Raw genomic sequence first — 15,201 nt, 5'->3', positions numbered from 1 at the left:
TCAATCAATCAATCAATCAATCAATCAGTCTGAATCGTTCATCGTTGATTTGCATGTGGGGATGCGGCAGATTCCCTATCAATTTTTCTTAAACATTTTCAAAGAACTTGGAAACTTATCGAACATTTACCTTAATAATTCATTCCAATCCCTTACTCCTTGTCCCATAAATGAATATTTGTCCCAATTTGTCCTCTTGAATTCCAACTTCATCTTCATATTATGATCTTGCTACAAATAAGAATGCATGTATAGGCTATGCGACGGTAGGGAGTGTAAAAATAAGTTCGGCCAAACGTTCAGGACAATTCCTCACTCGTAGAAGAAAATATGTTGTATAGACATGGGTCAATATTTCCATGTTAGAACTAATTTTATTCAACTCTACATAGTGCATTACTCTTAGGAAACACACAGGAACAGAAAGTACCAGCATGCCACACGGCTTTCTTCTCATGGTAGCGGGCTGCCACAACGTGAGGAAAAGACTCAGAAATTTGCCCGTTTATTCGCCTCGCATACCTGTGTTTTTCTAGTGTACGATAGAACCTGTTCTAATGTTACAGCATGAGTCTTTTTTTCTTAAAACAGGCATTTTCAGAAGAGCAGTACTTAAATTATTTTCCTTTTTTAACTAACCATTTTATTCTTTCTTACGTTTTCGTTCCTTCTGTTTTTTTCTTTCTCAGATTGTTCTCACTTTTCGGATATTTTCCACACAACTCTTTACTTGAAGTTCCATATGTACAACAAGAATATGCAATGACGGTTACATTCCACCGTACGAAAGGAGAACGTTCATCCTCAATTTTTCGCACTTCCACATTTTATCATCTTGCTCAGTTAACACTCACAGATCTGAATTTATGATAAGTTTTGGACGAATGACGCAGCAATATATTTTACAATATGGTTTTAATGAGTTTGTTAAATACATACTTTAATAATTAAAAGTCTTTGTATCTAATTTATTTTAACGTGTATTCGTTACGATTCTGAGGATGGCCCCATGAGGATCAAAACTTAGGCCAACTTCAAACAAACTCTTCATTATACTTAAATAGTTGACAGTTGTATTGAATAGGTGGACGTGTTTTAATACTGTTTTTTTTATTTTTATTTTTTACAAAATTTCTGTCTAGAATGGTAAGGCAATACGGAACACAAAAATGAAATTCATATGTTGTAACGGCCGCGTCTGCCACATTTCGGGACACACCGAAGTTGACTGCATACAGTACCTGTCAGGAAACATAAAGTATAACCTTCGTTGATATTGGTCTTCGTGACCGAAGAAAAGGGAAAATAATGGATGAGGTAAAAATATTGGACTATTTATGATTTATAATTCTTTGTCCTGTAAACTATTTTTGGAACTCCCTGGCGAGAATAATCTGATCGTACCTGATTCCGTTCATTGGGTACGAAACTGGAATTGGCTCCATGTCACGTTCATTGGTGGTGAGGCGTCTAGGAATATCTAGGTCATCCTCTAAACTGATGTGTAACTGGGCAGAGTTGGAGGGAGGTACGTAGTGGGCTGAATGATGATGAAAAAGAGAGGAGGTCAAACTTGCTTTCCTCAGACTCCAGGAGGTCCTAACGTCTGAGGTACGAATAGCTGTACGTTATCTTCCACACATTACCGAAGGTGAAGATTGCATTCAACAATTAGTTGCATAATACGGTTGTAAAAATAAGTCGTGTGCTGTTACTACTCGTACCTATATACGATAATTTCATGCTCTTGGTAATATTGAAGAAAAAAAAGGACTATGTTATGAACGCAGCTGTCTAGTGTATGTGTATTCTGTTTTGAACTTAGTCACTCTTTGAATTTATTTCTGTATCATAAATAACGTTTGTAGATTAATTCCACTCGAGGATTAATTTTGTCTCGAAAGTTTCCCGAAACAGTCCTACTTGTATTATCGAGCAGATGGTATGCTAGACACTTCTGGCCTTATTGCCCTCATTTAGAACGGCTTGAGTGTCACCATGAAGTGCAACTGCATTGCAGTGTCTCTACTGTTCACCTCTCCTGCTTTTGTATTTTGCTACATTGTCTTGCACTGAACTTGTTACCTTACTTTGCATTAATTAAGATGTATACGTTTCGTTTAACTGTCTTGTAGTTCGTGCTACTCTTTGTTTGACGCAGCAGCTGCCTTCTGTACATTCCAGCTGAGATCCTCGGGGGTTTGTTAATTTCTATGTTATTTTACACCCTTAAGGTAACAATCACAAAATATACCACTACTAATACTATTTCTACACACATGTTCACCCATCTTGACATAATTCAGAAGTCAAAAGAATGATTGGAGTTTGAGTCATATTTATTTTTGGTGTAATCTTGGTGAGTTTTTTTTAATTTCTCTCCTCACTGGTATGTTTGCTTCAGTTATTTAGTTGGTGAGGTGTTTCCATAACCGTATATAAATAGACAATTAACACTAAATAATTTCATACCGAGCTCGATAGCTGCAGTCGCTTAAGTGCGGCCAGTATCCAGTATTCGGGAGATAGTAGGTTCGAACCCCACTGTCGGCAGCCCTGAAAATGGTTTTCCGTGGTTTCCCATTTTCACACCAGGCAAATGCTGGGGCTGTACCTCAATTAAGGCCACGGCCGCTTCCTTCCCACTCCCTGCCTTTCCCTGTCCCATCGTCGCCATAAGACCTATCTGTGTCGGCGCGACGTAAAGCAACTAGCAAAAAAAAAAAAAAAAAAAAAAAAATCATAAACTGGTAGTACGATCCATATTAAGGTGCCTTGAATGCTCCGTGAGAAGAGGTAGGCTACAGATACTTGATGAATGACAAACGTTGAATGTGAATAATAATAATAATAATAATAATAATAATAATAATAATAATAGAAGATTGTGACTTTTTGATGAAGTAAGGCAAAATACTGCACGTGACATGGTAATCAGTGGGGAATGTGGAGGAAAGATTTCCTCATATTACCTTTTCACACACAAGATGAAAGTAATGAGGTCAATTATTGCCCTTCTCGACCGGGCTATACTATTTTCCATTAAGAGCATATCGCTGATTTAATCAGTCAAAACACTTTTCTCAAGTCTGTACCTCAGCAACGCACATTGTACCTAAGACCTTTCTACAGTGTAAACACTGTAATGCCAGGATTACGATACGTTTTACACAATGTGATGCGGCGTAACGTTATCGTACAGCACATGACATTGAAGTATGTTATTTAGGACTGTCTTGACGATTCTTCGTTTAACTTACAAGTTTGTCAATATCAGTTTTTCCCTTCTGTTACCTACGTTTTACTGCAACGTGAATAATTCGAACGAATCGGCGTGGAAGAGAGGCATGAAGTAATAAATTGCATTACTCTGGGGAATTAGAGCTTGCTGTTCTTTTTCTTCTACTCTTTTTGTAATGTAAACATCTCGCGGGAAGCATAAGCAGTTCGAATCTCTCTTTTCCAACGTTGATCCCAACAAATTGGTTCCTCTGTGAAGAAGATGCGACAGAATTCTTCGCACAGGAAGATCATGTTCGTGTAGGCATATAGCAGCCAGGAAGTTCAAATCTTAGGGTAGTATTATAAAGCAATCAAATGGACAGTAGTTGTTTAAATGAAGCTGTCAGAGCTGTCTGAAGTTTGTTATTTAAGAAGGTTATGGTCATCTCCAGTCTGTATTCGCCGCTTAAAAATATATCTTAACCCAAACTTTCGGACTCTCTTTCATTTCATTTATTGTTTCAGCCATATAGGCCTACTCGGTAAGTAAAAAATTAATACTGTTCGGAATAGTAAACATGTCTGCCGGCCATTAAAACAACTGCCACTCCAACATTAGTTACACAGTATACCGTTAAGTTACTTTAAGTGCACCGTTGACGCACCTTTAGTTTAATATTATTTCTTACCTTTACGTCATATCACGTCGTGTTGTGTCGAGTGCATCGTAATCCTGGCATGTCAAAAAAATATAAAAAGCCAACAAACATACAGTTTCACGTGATGATATCATTAGCTAGGACCTCCAGTTTTACGTATAGTCCGAACTTCAGGCAAGTGACTTTCAGTTTCAAAAATCCCATCTGTATTTGCTGAGATCACCGGGCGAGTTGACCGTGCGGTTAGGGGCGCGCGGCTGAGAGTTTGCATGCGGGATATAGTGGGTTCGAATCCCACTGTCGGCAGCTCTGAGGATAGTTTTCCGTGGTTTCCCATTTTCATACCAGGCAAATGCTGGGGCTATACCTTAATTAAGGCCACGGCCGCTTTCTTCCAACTCCTAGGCCTTTCCTATCACATCGTCACCATAAGACCTATCTGCGTCGGTGTGTCGTAAAGCCACTAGCAAAAAAAATTGCTGAGATCCAAACCCAGTCTTCATAGTGAGAAGCCAATTACGATCTCGCTTACGTCTCTTGCCACTCACAAATCTCCTTGTTTTGACTCTTTTAAACAGATACCATTGCCACTTCAATTTACGAAAGTATTGACAAGTAATTGCTATTGAGCTAAAGAGTGCCGGAAGTTTGTTCTTAGAAGGATCTACTTATGTTATATTAAATCTATCGATACGGGACTCTCGCACACTGCTAATAACCACCTGTCTGGACCAGGATTCCATCTCGCAAATTTGATCAACTGCGTCTCTGAGCCGTTCTATGAAGTTTTGACCCGATGTTTATTCGTACCGGGCGAGTAGACTGTATGGTACAGGTCGCGCTGCTGTAAACGTGGATTCGAACCCACAGTCTGCAGCTGTGAAGATAGTTTACCGTGGTTTTCCATTTTCACATCAGGTATCTTAATTAAGGCCAGGGTCGCTTCCCTCCCAGCCCCAATCCCAACCCTTTCCTATTCCATCGTCACCGAAAATATCCGAGTTAGTGTGACGTGAAACCAAGAAAGAAAAGGAAAAATCTCATTGTGGGTGACAACTTGGTTGTGCGGTAATCGACTGAAGAGTTCCTCACCCTAAAACTGTTCGTGCGTTCAATATTCCTCATTCCTATCAGCTAATTAGATATAAAAACCTAGCCACGAGGGATGTAATTTCTGTTTACTTTCTGATCTTGAATAGAAGGTTAAGTAGGATCCGTAGTGCTCTTGCTTTGTGTACTGCTGCTACCGATTGCTATCGACCGGGCTATTAGCTGAATTATTTACTATTCGGAGCTTTGTTACAGGGAATGGACGTTTATTCCCATCATCCAAGCCATTTGACATTAGTCTTACGATATAATCTTTTGTAGGCCAGGAATTAGAGAACGTATTCCCTTAAGAAAATTTATTTTGGTCGTTTCCTTGTAATGGAGAAATAAATCTAGAAAACTCTCCGAGATAAGCCGTAAGTGGTTATTGTGGTTTTACGAAACGCCCAGTACCTTGAAGCTATGTTTGAGCTTCGATTAAGTTTATAGCTACGTGATGTTTTTGTTTTGTTTTAAAATTTACTTTACGTCGCAGCGAGACAGATAGGTCTTGTGGTGACGATGGAATGGGAAAGGCCTAGTAGTGGGAAGGAAGTGGCCGTGGCCTTAATTAAGGTACAGTCCCAGCATTTGCCTTTGGTGTGAAAATGCAAAACCACGGAAAACCATCTTCAGGGCTGTCGACAGTGGGGTTGGATGTAAGCTCGCAGCTGCGCGCCCCTGTACATGATGTTAAATCAACTTCGATTTGGAGAATGAAATAAAAATTAAGGAAACACGTTATTCTCCGTCAGTTAAGGTCTTCAGAATTCGCTCTCGAAAGTCCGGTGCATTGGAATCGTGTGAAGTATTTGATTATTTCAGTCACATAGCGCTAGCGGAAGAAGTTCGAAGATTAAAATTGTAAACCCTAATATTAAACAAAAAAAAGTAATGAATGAGTCAACTCACAGTTTTTCATTTGCTGTACACAGCAGTAGTGTTCCTTGGACGAATGTCACCATGTTCAAAGGATATCTAATTTTTCATTTTTTTTTATAAGTTGCTTTACGTCGCATCGACACAGATAGGCCTTAATGGCGACGATGGGATAAGAAAAGGCTAGGTGTGGGAAGGAAGCGGCCGTGGCCTTACTTAAGGTACATGCCCAACATTTGCCTGGTGTAAAAATGGGAAACCACGGAAAACCATCTTCAGGGCTGCCGACATTGGGGTTCGAAAGCACTATTTCCCGAATATTAGGTACTGGTCGCACTTAAGAAACTGGAGCTAAATGTTTCAAAACCTACATAGCCTATATATGAATGAAAGAAAACATAATTCATTCACGCCCGTTTACCTCAATTTGGCGAAGTAACTTGTTAAGTGAAGAGCATTACAGTTTTTAAGAAGTATGATTTTTCTTATACTGCTTGAGTCTCGCTGCTCTACAAAGAGAGAACACGTATAAGTTACTTTACGTTTTTATATTACAGTTTTTAAGAAGTTTGATTTTTCTTATACTGCTTGAGTCTCGCTGCTGTTTGTAAATGCTCTACAAAGAGAGAACATGTATAAGTTATTTTACGTTTTCTTTCTTCCACAGAAATACCATGGTGTAATAGGCTTGTGGGAAAATATTGATGTCGGTATGAGATTAATGACTTTAAATTTACGATTGGTTTTATGGCCTCGTGTGTTTGAAATCTTACTTACGGCACTCTAGTCTGTATAAGAGTAAGCAGTTCTTTAAGATATTTTTTAAGGCTGTCCTATGCTGACTAAAGAAAATATTCGATCACATTGCCATACACTGCAGTGAACTGGGAAGCTTCATCGTCGTTGAACGTCGAGGTTAGAAGCAATTTATCTATCTAGTAACTACGTCGATTAGGTGTGACCGGGCGAGTTGGCCGTGCGCGTAGAGGCGCGCGGCTGTGAGCTTGCATCCGGGAGATAGTAGGTTCGAATCCCACTATCGGCAGCCCTGAAAATGGTTTTCCGTGGTTTCCCATTTTCACACCAGGCAAATGCTGGGGCTGTACCTTAATTAAGGCCACGGCCGCTTCCTTCCCACTCCTAGCCCTTCCTTGTCCCATCGTCGCCATAAGACCTATCTGTGTCGGTGCGACGTAAAGCAACTAGAAAAAAAAAGATAGGTGTGAAAAAGCTAGAATCAATGGCATAAAAGTGGTATAATAGCTAGGTTTCCGGTCAGAAGACGAAAGCCATGACGAGACCGTGCACGATGTAAATTGATGTTGGATAATGGAACAGGTACTTCAAATAAATTACCTGGAGTGACAATAACATGTTCTGAAAAGACAGAAAAAAAAGAAATTATGGAGCAATTAATGAAAGGAAATAGAATAGCGGGTTGCCTCATCTACGTGGCATGGGGCAAGAATAATCTGCGGCAGGATTCAAACTTTAGAATATACATATCATTAATAAGGCCTGTTTTGGCATACACAGGAGAAACAAGAAGTGAAACAAAACGCACCCTGGAACATGGGGGTTGGGGATATGGGGTCTTGAAGAAAATTATATCATGCACTATTCGACAGAAAAAAGGAAATAAGAACATTGAACCATTCACTCGAGAGAGTGGGGGTGGGGGGGATGGGCACATCAAATGAAAATACGAAAGAGATGGAAGATCAAAAGGGAAGAAAAGTGCTGGAAAACAGAGACGGAGATAGGCTATTCTGTAAATGACGGGAATTATAAGGAAGAAGAAGAAATAATTTAACTGAAAACAGTTTTCCTGGCGTCCTTTGTGTTAGCTTAAATAGTGGAATGCATTGGCGTATTTTACTTCTCGATTGTATTTTGGCTAGGTGCTAGAATCGGACTGAGGGCATCAGTAGACGGCAACGCTAATCGCTATACCTTAGTAACCATTCCTGATCCCTGTTCAGCGGGGGGGGGGGGAGTAACACAACAGCATTAATTATTCATGAAGTTACTCGTGATCGTTGTGTGGGCCAGGTTACTTACGGTTAGCACGAAAGAAATTCACTTTGGTCTGGACTATAAACACGTTCTCGAATTACTCTTCAAATTATTCCGTGATCTATTAAATTCCTAATGTAAAGTGTTAAAATTTGAACCGTTTAGTAGTTGGTGAATTAACCGCTAGGCATCGCGAATTTTATCCGACCTCTTTGCTGTCCTCGAGGAATAGAGCTCCGAGCCTTCGAGAGTTGTGAGAGTAGCCCTGTTGGTGGTCAGACCATTAGTCATCTTGAACATTACGCTTCAAAGCGCAGATTCAGCAGCGATTAATATTTTTCTAAGAATTTCCGGTTACAGTCTCCCTCTGTACGCTTGCTCCTTTCATTTGCCCGATCGGCCACTTCCGCCTGTGTATAGGCTACGGGCACATCCACGTAGCACTGCTGGGAAGGCACATGTTGCCTTTGACAGCGCCAAGCCCATTTATTATCACCCATTCGATATTATATATCTCATTCTTATTGTTGTTTCATATATCATCTTCCTGCTCTTTTCTCCTTTCCAGTTCTAGTGTATCTCTCCCTTTTCCTCCCACCAATGCTTACGATGACTGCCTTTCTCTGAAATGGCCATATCTGAAAATATGGTTAGTGTGCTTTTCAGCGTTCAGTCTGCAAGCCTCTGTGAATTTACTAAACGTCTCCACAATCCTCTATTTGTGACTAGAGCTGAAGCCTCGTTTAGTTCCATACTTCTTATCTTTTTTTGCTTTACGTCTCACCGACACAGATAGGTCTTACAGCGACGATAGGAGAGGAAGGGGCTAGGACTGGGAAGGAAGCGGCCATGGCCTTAAGGTACAGCCCCAGCATTTGCCTGGTGTGAAAATGGGAAACCACGGAAAACCATCTTCAGGGCTGCCGACAGTGGGGCTCGAACCCACTATCTCCCGAATACTGGATACTGGCCGCACTAAAGCTACTGCAGCTATCGAGCTCGGTACCTTTTATCTTTGATCGTTAGAAACTGAGTCACCTTGCATTCGGGAGATAGTAGATTCGAACCCATTTGTCAGCAGGCCTGAAGACCTTTTACCGTGGTTTCGCATTTTTCCACCAGGCAAATGCTGGGGATGTGTCTTAATTAAGGCCACAGTCGGTCATTCCCATTCTTTTTTTAAATCCTATCGTCGCCATAAGACCTATCTGTGTTGGTGCGACGTAAAGGAAATAGCAAGAATAAAACATATTTCATGTCTCTTACTTCCAGCTTATGAATAAGATATCATGAGTACACCCGGCTTTCACTCCCGTACAGCAAATTTAGTATGAAAACAGACCCGGTGTAAAGACACTTTCGACCGGGAGCTGACCTCTTACATAATACTGATTGCAAGTATGAGCTCATTGCATTAGCTTCACTGCACCTGGATTCAGTCTCACCATACTACTATCCTAAGAAAATACACATTCTAAATACTTGACATGATCTACCTGTTCCAGTTTTATGTTCTCAGTCTGACATTCAGTTCTCTTAAATTATTTTTCCTACTGACGTCACGTTAGTCTCGGACAGGCTGCACCTATTTGCAAGTTCCAAGTTATTAGATTGCAGGCTTTCGGCACAGTCTGCCATTAAGACAAAGCTATTGGCATAGGCCAAACTGCTTACTACATTTCCACCTAAGAGAATCCCTCTCTGCCACTTTCAGTAGATAATCCACGTAAACTATGAACAACAAAGGTGAAAGATTACAGCCTTGTCCCACCCCTGTAAGGACCTCTGTGGTCTCTAAAACCACACTGGTTTTCATCCAACTTAATCTCAACCACTGATTGCAGCCTCCCTTTCAAAATGCCAGTGAACATCGTGCCTGGTGTACTGATCAATGAAGTGCCTCGATAGTTGTTGCAATCCTTCCTGTTCCTCTCCTTACAGATAGGTGCAATTACTGCTTTCATTCAATCAGAAGGTACCTTACCATCACCCCTTGCTGGTTTTATTTTGCTATAAAGCCATTTCTCCCCTGCTTTCCCAGTATATTTCTCCATTTCAGGTCTAATTTCTTCTATTCCTGTTGCTTTATGACAATGGAGTTTATTTACTATCCTTTCCACTTCCTTAAGCATGATTTCACTAACATATTTGTCCTTCCCATGAGCTCTGTTGTTCGCCACGTCAATAGAAATATTTCCTTTTACGTTGAGATTTTCAAAATATTCCTTCCATCTGTCCAATGATTCGCTGGGATCTACTGTGGGTTCACCTTATTTGCCCAAAACACTATTTATTTTATTTTTTCCGTACCGTTCTAAGATTCATTACTACTGTCCCGAAAGGATTTCCTGCCGCTTGACCAAGCAAGCCTTTCTAGATTATTACCGAAATATTCTCATAACTTCTTCTTTGATTCTACATTTACTTGTTTTGCTCTGTTTCTTTCTTTTAGGTTTCGAAGCTGCCCTCACTTCATCATTCCACCATCCATTTTTCCCATATTTACACACAGTTGTTCCGAGGCATTCCCTTGATGTTTCTACTATAGCATTGCTGTATGCCACGCCATCTCTATCTATGTCCTGAACCTCAGTACTGTCTACTGTTTGGAATTTTTTACTAATAATGCCCATGTACTTCTGTTTAAATTCCTCGCCCTGGGCCCTGTTTCATAAAACTAACTAATAATATTAGCTAATAATATTAGAACTCATAAAAATAATAATTAGTTAACCAAATTCTGTTTCATAAAGATTTACACATGACTAATAAAATATCTTCACTAATAATATTAGTTCATTAGTCAGCTGATACAAAATAATGGAGGTTAGGATCGGTCTGTTGCATATGTTCTTGGTTTGGGTTTGTTCCTCGCAGTAGGCTAATGCTTGACTACAACCGAATATTAATCCACATGTTCAAAAGGCTCACTTGATATTTTCGTTGTTATGAATGAGATACGTGTGAAAATGGATAAAAGAAGTGAAAATAATGTGAGAGAAGAAAGTTACTTTGCAGAAAGTGATCGAGTTAAAGAGTTAACTATTCGCAGCCTTTTGCACACTATAACCCTCCTTGTTCCTTTTACTTTTTTATTCCATGTGCTCTTAAAAATCTCTGAGATGGACTAGCAAAATCTTTTACTACGCCCTATTGGTGGGGGCGGCAGGATAACAACCATGGTATCCCCTGCCTGTCGTAAGAGGCGACTAAAAGGGGTCCCAGGGCTCTCAACTTGGGAGCGTGTGCTGGCGAACATGGGGCACTGAGATGAGTCCTGCCATTCCTTTAACTTACTTCTGCCAGGCTCATTTTCATCTACCCTCCTAACCTCCCTTGTTCAACTCTTGTTCTTTTCCGACCCTGACAGTATTAGGTTACGAGGCTGAGAGAGTCTTTCATTTTCACGCCCATCGTGGCCCTTCTCTTTAGCCGATACCTTCATTTTTTAAATATCGGATCCTTTCCATTTTTCTGATTAGTGTTATTATAGATGATGGTTGCCTAGTTGTAGCCTACTTCCCCTTAAAACAATAATCATCACCAGCATCATCTTGGTTTATTTGTGATGTAAGCCAAGATTTTAAAGGATACCTGGAGTGTCCGAGCAGAACTGCACTAGAGAAACACAATGATACTGTGTATCACTACCAACCGGTGGAGTACAATGCGAAGCTGCTATTTTAAGGTTATGCTTCATTCCTTGCAGTGGAACGTTCTATTACCAATCCTATCAAGCAAATACTCAGTAGTTCTGTACTCTAACCTAAATCTCCCATTGTATTCATATGTTTGTTATATTCCAGTGCAGGCTGTTTTTGACATTGAACGGTGAAAACCTACACTCGTTCCTTATCACTTTTTGAATCAGAGTCGACCATTTCAGTGATCTTCATGATTTTATGCCAAAATATTAAAATACCGCTCACTTTGGTTTCACTAATAATATGAATTATGAGTCAAAATACACTCATGGAAATAATCCTAATAATATGAGTAACTTTTATTAGTCATGTTGTCTATGAAACAATTTACTAATATTATTAGGAACAGCTACTAATAATTTCGACTCATAAACTAATAACTAATATTATTAGCTAATAATTTTATGAAACATAATACTAATATTATTAGTTATTATTATTGGTTTCTTACTAATAATATTAGTGAAAGATGTTTATGCAACAGGGCCCTGGAGATTTTCGAATGATATTCGTATGCAGACAGGATTCAGTTTCTCTATCCTAGACCTAAGGTTACTTACCTCACTGCCGATCAGATATTATCATCGAAAATCTGTGGAATACACGCACATTTCCAACCGATAATAAAAGTAGAAATAATAATAATAATAATAATAATAATAATAATAATAATAATAATAATACCAGACAAGTTAGCTTACCGGTAGGGTCGCGCAGCATGCATTCGGGAGATGATGAGTTCGAATCCCACCGTCAGCAGCCCCGAAGATGTTTTCCCATTTTCACACCTTTATTAAGGCCACGCTACCTTCCCAATTAGATCTTTCCCATTCTTGCGGCGTTAAACCACTAGCAAATATAATAATAATAATAATAATAATAATAATAATAATAATAATAATAATAATAATAATAATAATAATAATAATAATAACAGATTGTACAACTCTGGGAAGCTTTCATGATTATGGTTGCTGATTATTGTTGCAAGTTGTTATGGAAGAACGATATTTCATCATTATTATATTCCACAGTTTATTGCTATTCCGTTCTTTTCTTGCTGGAGTGATTTACTAATATATTGCAGACTACATCAAGTGTATTTTAGCAAGTATAATTTACCCTCCTCGCGGTCCTTGAATGTATGCTGCGTATTTGGAAAAACTAAGTGATAACATTATATTATGCTTTGCTCTGTGTTCATGTCCGTATGAAATTAATATTCTCTCACATCAAGCTTGCCATTTTTTCCGATTATATTAGTTTTCATATGCTTACTTTCTCGGTAATCGGTATTTCATTTTTCATGGGCCGTTTAGTATGCAACGCAATTTAATCATTTTAATCAAATGTACTGTGCTTATTTCGTTTTGTTTTTGAATTTTTAGAGCATAAGTTACTCTATATTAACCTGAATGTACTGACTTGTTCGAGGTAGTAAAGTCGTAATCGGATGCAAATAGCTATCTAATTATTCTTCTTCTTTCCGATGAGGCCTGCTAAAGACCACTTGCCAATTTCAATTCAGTTCTTCATACTGTGTCGTTTTCTCTTCCGTTCCTTCCATTATTCTTTCATCCTTTCACTATGCTGTTTCCTTCTGTCCTCGGACCACTTTGCACCAGACTTCTTGTTCAATCTTCCTTGGAATCCTTCCATACTTACTACCCTCTTTCTAAAAATTTCTCTGTCCATAGTTTCTTCTTATATTGTTTCTTTCTAAATCTTTCCTTACATCTTGAATGTAGCTAGTTGTTGCCTTTTTGTCCCAAAGGTACTTGAAAATCCTTTTTGTTAATCTGGAATCATCCATTCTGTAAATATGTCCGAAAAATTGCAATTATTATTATTATTATTATTATTATTATTATTATTATTATTATTATTATTATTATTATTATTATTATTATTATTATTATTTCTTGGAGTTTGGTCTACTTTGGACCAAGAGAAACAGTTGTTGGTGTCATGGTTAGTCTTTTCTTCTTCTCCCAGAATTTCTTTATTTGTTTATTCCTTTCGCTGAGATTCTTCCTTCTGACCACATGCTTTGGGCTCTGATAGGCTATTCCTCGTACCCCTTAAATTCTTCAACCTTCATTCGTAATAGCCGGCCCCATGGTGTAGGGGTAGCGTGCCTGCCTCTCGGCCGGAGGCCCCGGGTTCGATTCCCGGCCAGGTCAGGGATTTTTCTCTTGACCTGAGAGCTGGTTCGAGGTCTACTCAGCCTACGTGATTAGAATTGAGGAGCTATCTGACAGTGAGATGGCGGCCCCGGTCTCGAAAGCCCAGAATAACGGTCGAGAGGATGCGTCGTGCTGACCACACGACCCCTCGTAATCTGCACAGCGGTAGCTGGGCAGGCCAAGGCCCTTTGAAGGGCGTTGAGTGCCCCCCCCCCCGGATTTCATTCGTAATATTTCTTTATTCCAGATCTCCTTCTGATTGATTCCATGTTCCTCCGTGTCATTTCTTGTTTCTTCAAACCAATTTGTGGTCGTGTTTAGTTCGGTAATATAATTGATGATTTTCTTCTTCCTATTATTATTCTCATACTCATATTAAGTATCATTTCAAAGCAAAAAGTCGTATTTATTTTTCAGTATGTTTTGTGATACTTTCGTAGGTTGAATATCTCCGTACACATAACACGAGACATGTTTTTTAAAGTAAGGGCCGTTTGAAAATAACTACGCAACGAAAGACGATTATCAAACAGCACATTTATTTTCAGATTCTGCATACTTTACTCTATTTTCAACATAGCCGCCAAGTTTGTTTAAACACTTATCGTAACTTACAACTAAGTTTTGAATACCCTCTTCATAGACACTTGCCGCCTGCTCCGATAACCAAGAGTTCTTGATCTTGATCTTGCGCTGGGACAGAGTCTGTTTGGCCTTCACCTTTACAGGCGAATCTTTTGTTTTTTGTACAGATTTGAGTATTCGATGACGTTTTTGACTCGTTATGCCGAAGCAGTCGGCAAGTGTCTATGAAGAGGGTATTCAAAACTTAGTTGTAAGGTACGATAAGTGTTTAAACAAACTTGGAGGTTATGTTAAAAAATAGAGTAAAGTATGTAGAATCTGAAATTAAATGTGGTGTTTGAAAAACATCTTTCGTTGTGTAGTTATTTTCAAACGGCCCTTACTTAAGAAAACACGCCGCGTACATCCCTGAATGACAAAGGTTTAAAAACAATCTCCTCGTGGTATCTTCTGTTTGTTAGCAGTTTTGAGCTATGAGCAAAGAAAGGTCACTTATCTTTTCATGTTTAGGTATCTTTATTACGTTGTTAACGATTGTGGGAGGAAAACGAGAATAAAGTCTGGAGTTTCTCGTAGATGTTCCAGACGAGATTCCTGATTATGTCGTACTACAAGAAGCAGAAGTTCACTTCACAATGAACACGTTGAAGGAGGGGCCACGAAACTATCCTCCTAGCTTATGTGTTATTTTACGACTTCAAAATATATTCAACATTATACCAAAAACTAGTTTTAATTAACGCTTGTTGAATTTCTGTAGGTTTCCAATAGGATCTTTGTGCCTTATAGAGAATTATAAACCGAGCTCGATAGCTGCAGTCGCTTAAGTGCGGCCATTATCCAGTATTCGGGAGATAGTAG

The sequence above is a fragment of the Anabrus simplex genome, chromosome 1 (assembly GCF_040414725.1).
Source record: "Anabrus simplex isolate iqAnaSimp1 chromosome 1, ASM4041472v1, whole genome shotgun sequence".
Lineage (NCBI taxonomy): Eukaryota > Metazoa > Arthropoda > Insecta > Orthoptera > Tettigoniidae > Anabrus > Anabrus simplex.
The sequence above is the reverse complement of the archived record's forward strand: the minus strand, read 5'-3'. Positions refer to the sequence as shown.